Here is a 6519-nt window from a genome sequence, read left to right as displayed (position 1 = left end):
TTTTCTTTTGTTGCTGGAGTTTCAGGGCAGGGAAGGGGGAGGGCGGAAAAGTTGGGCGCCGGGGCCGTCAAGGCCCGCGAAGGCCCGGGAGTGGAGCTGCAGAAGGTGCTCAGGCCACCGGCCCTAGCCCAGCCGTCCGGGCCGCCGCCGCCGCCGCCGCCGGGGTCTGGAGCCCGGGGCCTCGGCGGCGCTCGCTCTGGTGCTGCGCCGCGAGCTCGCGGGAGCCGCACATTCCAGCACAGGACGCCGCGCCGCGCACCCGGCCCGCGCCGCCGCCGCCGCCGTCGCCGCCACCCGGGGACACGCCCCCTCCGCCGTCCGCGCGCGCCCGTGGGGCACGCCCCCTCCGCCGCGCGCGCGCGCGCGCGTGGCCGCCAGGCGCGCCCCGCCCCGCGGGGCATCGGGGGAGAGCTCCGGGCTCCCGCCGGACTCGGTGCGCGCCGAGAGGGAGCCGCCCGCGAGCGGCGAGGCCTGGCACTCCAGTCCTCGGGTCAGCGAAGAGGCGGGCCCCACTCCCTTGCTCGGTTTCTTTGATAAACAAACAACAAAAGTTCCCCCCAGCCCTGGCAGGCCTGCATGAGAATAGAGCTGTTCAAAGAAAACTCTGCAGGCTTTGACGGTTCTCTTTAGATCTACTGTCACCGGCCTGTCAAGTCTAATGCGCTCCACGATACCTTTCAGAATCTCCTCGAGGCTCCCCCCATGCTACCCTTAACTAATTAAGCTGCTTTTTAAGCCTCTACAGTAAAAATGCCTTCCAGATTTCAAACTACACGCAGGGGGACGTGTGATCATGTGTGTGAGTTGTGAGAAGACAGAGTTTTGGGAAGGAGGTTAGGGACTCAGAACCGTTGGTGAGAATGAGAACCGAGGGGACAAATCCCTAGACGTGGCAGGTAGCAGGTCCTTGTTGAGCCTGGAAAGCTCGATTTCGGTGGAGGAGTTACCCTCGGACTGCAGAGAGTAAAGAGGGTGGTGAGGACGTGAGGCCCCTGGGACCACGGGGCACCAGAGAGTGAAGCAGGAGTGAGTGGACCGCCTGGTACGTAGTAACCTGCTTAAAAAGGAGAGGGAGAGGGAGGGAGAAAGGGTAATTCCATGAGCCGCTTCCCTTCTGTTCTTACCTGAAGCGCCTTCTCAGGGTACCTTTGATGATACCTTCCTAACTCAAGCCTGTCCTCAGAAACTTAGTGGCTCCCGATCAATTACAAACTAAAAATTTACCCTTAGTGTGGTATTCAAGGCCCTGCCTAACCTAATCTACATAGGTCGAATTATTGATAGTAAAACAACAGAGGTGGCAGCCAGGGCTAGGGAGGTTTGCAGTAAGGAGATGGATCCTAAGAGGACCTACAAACTGCTCACAGTAGATGGTTATTCAGTCTGGCCTTGGAGAATGAGGAGAATTTCTTTCTTTCTTTCTTTTTTTTTTTTTTTTTTTTTTTTTTTGAGACAGAGTCTCACTCTGTTTCCCGGGCTAGAGTGCGGTGGCGTCAGCCTAGCTCACAGCAACCTCAAACTCCTGGGCTCAAGCGATCCTACTGCCTCAGCCTCCCGAGTAGCTGGGACTACAGGTATGCGCCACCATGCCCAGCTAATTTTTTCTATGTATATTTTTAGTTGGCCAGATAATGTTTTTCTATTTTTAGTAGAGACGGGGGTCTCGCTCTTGCTCAGGCTGGTCTCGAACTCCTGACCTCAAGCGATCCTCCCGCCTCGGCCTCCCAGAGTGCTAGGATTACAGGCGTGAGCCACCGCGCCCAGCCGAGAATTTCAACAGGTGAAAAGCGAGCGTGGGAGGTAGGAACATTGTACACAGTGAAGACAGCAAACTCAAAACCCCAAAGCAGCTATTAAAACATCCTAACTTCTCCTCAGGCTCCCCCCACTTCCTTCTCTTTCAAGTTCTTTCTCTTGTTTCTCTTAGGACGGGCCTTCCAGACTCCTCACTTTCCTGGTATACCCACGTAGGACCTGTTTCCCTCTATCTGGATAACATATTACTAATTAATGTAGCCTCAGATGCAAGATGGAATGAAGGCCCTAAGGTGCTTGACCACCAAAGGTTTCAGTGAGGTCATTTCAAATGCAAGCGCTCCTCATGAATCAAACTTGGAAAGTATTCATTTTCACTGAACCAAAGAGAGAAGGAAAGAAGAAAGGAAGTCTGGCCAACTTTTTTAGGCCTGGTACAAACTTTTCTACATTTATTTTACTTTTTTTTTTTAACTAAAATCTAATTTGAGGTTACATGACTTTTTTTTTTCTTAATGTTTTGTTTATTTTACACTTAAGTTTGACCAAATACTTTTTGGCTTTTTTGGCCTCTACCAAGGTTGTCAAAGACATGAACTGTTTTCTTTCCCTTTTTTATGTTCAAAAAAGCAAAAATGAATTACCTCTTTTTAAACATAATAAATGTCCTTCATTTCCTCAGTCTGACTGCTTACTGGAAATGTTTTATTAATTGTGAATTTATTCCCACATATTGTGATGCAAATAGAAGAATGGCAAATGGGCAGCTGCATTCATTTAAAATTAGCAGAGGCCCTTGTTCAAGGGATGGCATATTCAGAGTGACCCAAATTATCATGACATGAAGGCCAAGGTCAAATTTAAGGCCAAATTACAAATCAATAGAACATTTCCTTGGGGGAAGCTGGTGCTATGAACTAGAATGCTTAATTGTTTTTCAAAAGGCTGTGTTTTGCTTTGCTATATCCAAACTTTAAGATCTTCTGCGAGACAAAGACTTTGAAATGTGAGTGAGTTCTGCTTTTCTTATATGGGTTGTTTCTGACATATTTGACTCATAGGGTTTTTTATTACAATTATCATATGTTCTTAATAATATTTTTCTCTAGAGATTTATTTCAAAAGTTTGGTAAAATATTGTTTTTGAGCTACCATGTGCTTCTTATTCCTAACCATCTTTCTTTTATTTCTTTAGAAAAGAGCTTAATTTGACTGAACCCACATTAATGTTATACTGACGTTCAATAATCTGCTTTAAATATTTTGTCTGACTCAAGGTTCATGTTGATGAAAAACTGAGGTACAACATCTCCATCCTGATGTTGAAAGATTTCTGCTCTCTGCTATCACCAGCCAAAGAGAAGACATTGCTCTGTGAAGCACTAACGTTTGGGAATTTCTCACATTCTCTCTCCATTTCCAGTAGTACCTGTCATGGTTCTGCCCCTAGATGTCTCCTCCCGAAGTACCTGATCCTGCAAGGATTGAACTCTGACTCTGCAATTTTTACTCTCTAAATCAGAACAATTTCTATTTCACATTTAGTTAAAAGCTAACATGAGACATAATTTAAAATATTGTTTGCTTTCTCTATAACCTTATTCTGAAACTTTTGTTGGGGGTAAAAAAAAAGGTTGGGATGTAATAGATAGTGCAGTGGCCAGAGAGGTAGTTTCTCCTTCCTTCTATTGCTTTGAGATATCACTTCTTCTGAGTTTCGTCTGTAAAATGAAGAGATTGCTCTAGTGATGCCTAAAATTCTCAGTAGCTTGAATATCTAGGGTGCTTTTTATTCTGTTTGAAATTCTGATTCATGTGCATGTATTTCCAAGTACAATTGTTAATATGTGTTTTTTAAGTTCAATATAGCCAGCCTCCCTAGTGTCCTCTCTGTAGCTCTCCTTTGCCTTCCGTGGAGACCCACCAACAGGCCCTGAGCTATGTGGGCTTCCAGATTGATGGTACCTTAAGACAGGGATTTAAGGCCTAGTCTAGTCCTGCTTAATGCAGCAACATCGACCCTTGCTGCCAGCTGGACCCTGACCTTTTAGTCTCGTTCTTACAACTGGAACACAGTGTCTTATCTACTATGGCATCAACACTTTGAGCCAAGGAGGTGCCCCTGACATGCTGAGAGGGGAAGGAGGTGAGGGAGGTAACTTGACATTGAGCAGGGCTTCTTTTGGATCCCAGATCACATTTGGAACTACTCTCCCCCTTTTTCTCGTCCCTTGAGCCACACTGGCTTCCTTGAGTCCTGGCTACTCTTCCAGCTCAGATCCTTCTCTCTGCTCGCTGTTCATCTTCGGAAGAACCCCTCTGTCCCTGCTGCTCATCTCTTCCACTCCATGATGCAAATGTCATTTTCTCAGTGGCCACTCTATTTAAAATTACAGCCCCCTTCCCTTTCTACCCAATCCTATTGCCCTTTGTCTCTAGCATTTTTCCCTAACTAACATGCTAAGTGTTTTATTTTTTTTTTACCCTCTTTGTTGTTTATCTTCCTTCCGGCAGGGCAGGGATATTTGTCTTTTATCCCCAGCACCTATAACATGGTAGTTGCTCATGTATCTGTTAAATGATGATTACAGGATCCTAGCTTGGTATCGCAATCTCTCAAAGTGAGGACTCTCCTTACCCATGTTAGTACCCCCGGTGCAGTACCCATCACAGTCTTCCCTTATGCTAAATGCTAGCCTGCCTCCTTGACTCTCGTTAATAACTATTTGTTGAATGAATAAATAAATGCTCTTGGGGCCGAGCGCGGTGGCTCACGCCTGTAATCCTAGCACTCTGGGAGGCTGAGGTCGGAGGATGGCTTGAGCTCAGAAATTCAAGACCAGCTTGAGCAAGAGCGAGACCCCATCTCTACAAAAAAAAAGAAAAATTAGCCGGGCATTATGGCGCACACCTGTAGTCCCAGCTACTCCCAGCTACTCGGGAGGCTGAGGCAGGATGATCACTGGAGCCCAGGAGTCTGAGGTTGTTGTGAGCTAGGCTGACTCCACGGCTCTCTAGCCCAGGCAACAGAGCAAGACTCTGTCTCAAAAAAAAGTAAAAAATAAATAAATGCTCTTGGATCCCTGGTCCCTGTGCTCTACCCTCCTGTTGAAAATCTCCCTGCCTGCTCTTCTGCATATTGTATTCCTAGCACACCTCTAATTTCACCCATCAGTCTGTGGTTGGACCCCCTTTAGTGGTCATTAACAGTCTGTTTGGACCTTAGTTGTCCTTCCATTTGATGTGTTTAAGTACAAGCTGCATAGCCCACCACCTGCATTACCCTGCCCCTCTTTTCTCTGGTTTTTGCCATTGTCCTTCTTTCCAGAATTCTCCCTCCACCTGGTATGTAGAACACAAAATATCACAACTGCAAGAGATCTTAGAAGCTTAGGCTCTTGTTTTATAGACAAAAGGAGACAGGCCTGCAGGCACTCGGCTTGTCCACATTTGCACAACCAGTTAGGGCACAGCTGGCAGCAGGATCCAGGGCTCAGATTTCCAGCCAGTCCAGTGCTCTTTCCATGTCTCTCAAACTCTTTCTCCAGACTTTCCCTCTGTTCCTTCCTGGTCCAAACAGCCCCCCTTTCCCAAAACATCTTTTACACCCCTGGGCCTGATGGGCCACTTTGTTCAGTGACTCTAGAGACAGCGTGTATTAGAGGTGCAGGGTCTCTTCAGATCCACATTTCCTTAACTCTGAAGCCTATTTTTCATATTAAAATTAATTACCTACTGGCTAGGGGAGCCCTTGGTATCCAAAGCACTCAAGACCCAGCACTGACATTTTAACCTACAAAGCTGGTTATCGATTAAGCAGAATGGGGACCTGACTCAGCAGACAATGTCTGGCACTCTTTCCCTTCTTCCCAGAGAGAGGTCAAAAGCCCCTAAAATGTGTGTGCTCAAAGTGCCATGAGAAGTGTACTCTTATACCTACCTGTTTTCTTTTCCATGTCTTTCTCACATGACTGAGAGGGCCCGGAGATAAGGAACTGTGTTGTGGGTTCTCACCATGGTGATATTCCTGACACAGTAAACAAAATCTAACATCTGACAAAGGGTACCAGCCCAGCCAAAACTAAAACCAGGCACTGGTTTTATCAATAAACGTTTTTCAATGAATGAACCTGTACATTTCCCTTATTTGTCTTCAAATTATCACTAAACCTATATTAGAAGGGCTAAAATAAGCTGAATATAAGGTATCGACCAGGACGCTGAATGAGGAACTCTCATTGCTGATGAAAATGCAAACTGGTGCAAGGATTTTGGAAATGCCACACTTTCAGAAACTTGCAGTTTCTTACAGAGACACTTAGCATATAATCCGGGCATCCTATTCCTAGATATTTACACAAGAAAATGGAAAACATATGCCACACAAAGCCCCTGCAGGGAAGTGTCTAAAAACCGGGAACAACTCAAAAGTCTAATTAGTGACTGGGAAAACAAATTTCAATATACCCATACAATAGAATAATAGTGTTGAAGAGGGAAAACTTTTCCTAGGCCCTCCTAGGTTCAATAATTGGGGGCCGGCAAATTAAACTTACAAAAGATAGACTGACAATAGAAAAGACAAAATTTAATTGTGTATTTTTAATTAATGTACATACGAGAGTTGACAGAAAAATGTGACTCGAAGGGCGGATTAGAATTTGCCCGTTATGCTCATCAGTATCGCGTTAAGTAAAAAAATAAATTTAAAAAAATTTTTAATTTAAAAATTAGAAAGAATTTAGGGCTTATATACTATCTTAA

This window comes from Lemur catta, chromosome 19, assembly GCF_020740605.2.
Source record: "Lemur catta isolate mLemCat1 chromosome 19, mLemCat1.pri, whole genome shotgun sequence".
NCBI lineage: Eukaryota > Metazoa > Chordata > Mammalia > Primates > Lemuridae > Lemur > Lemur catta.
This window is presented reverse-complemented; position numbering follows the sequence as displayed.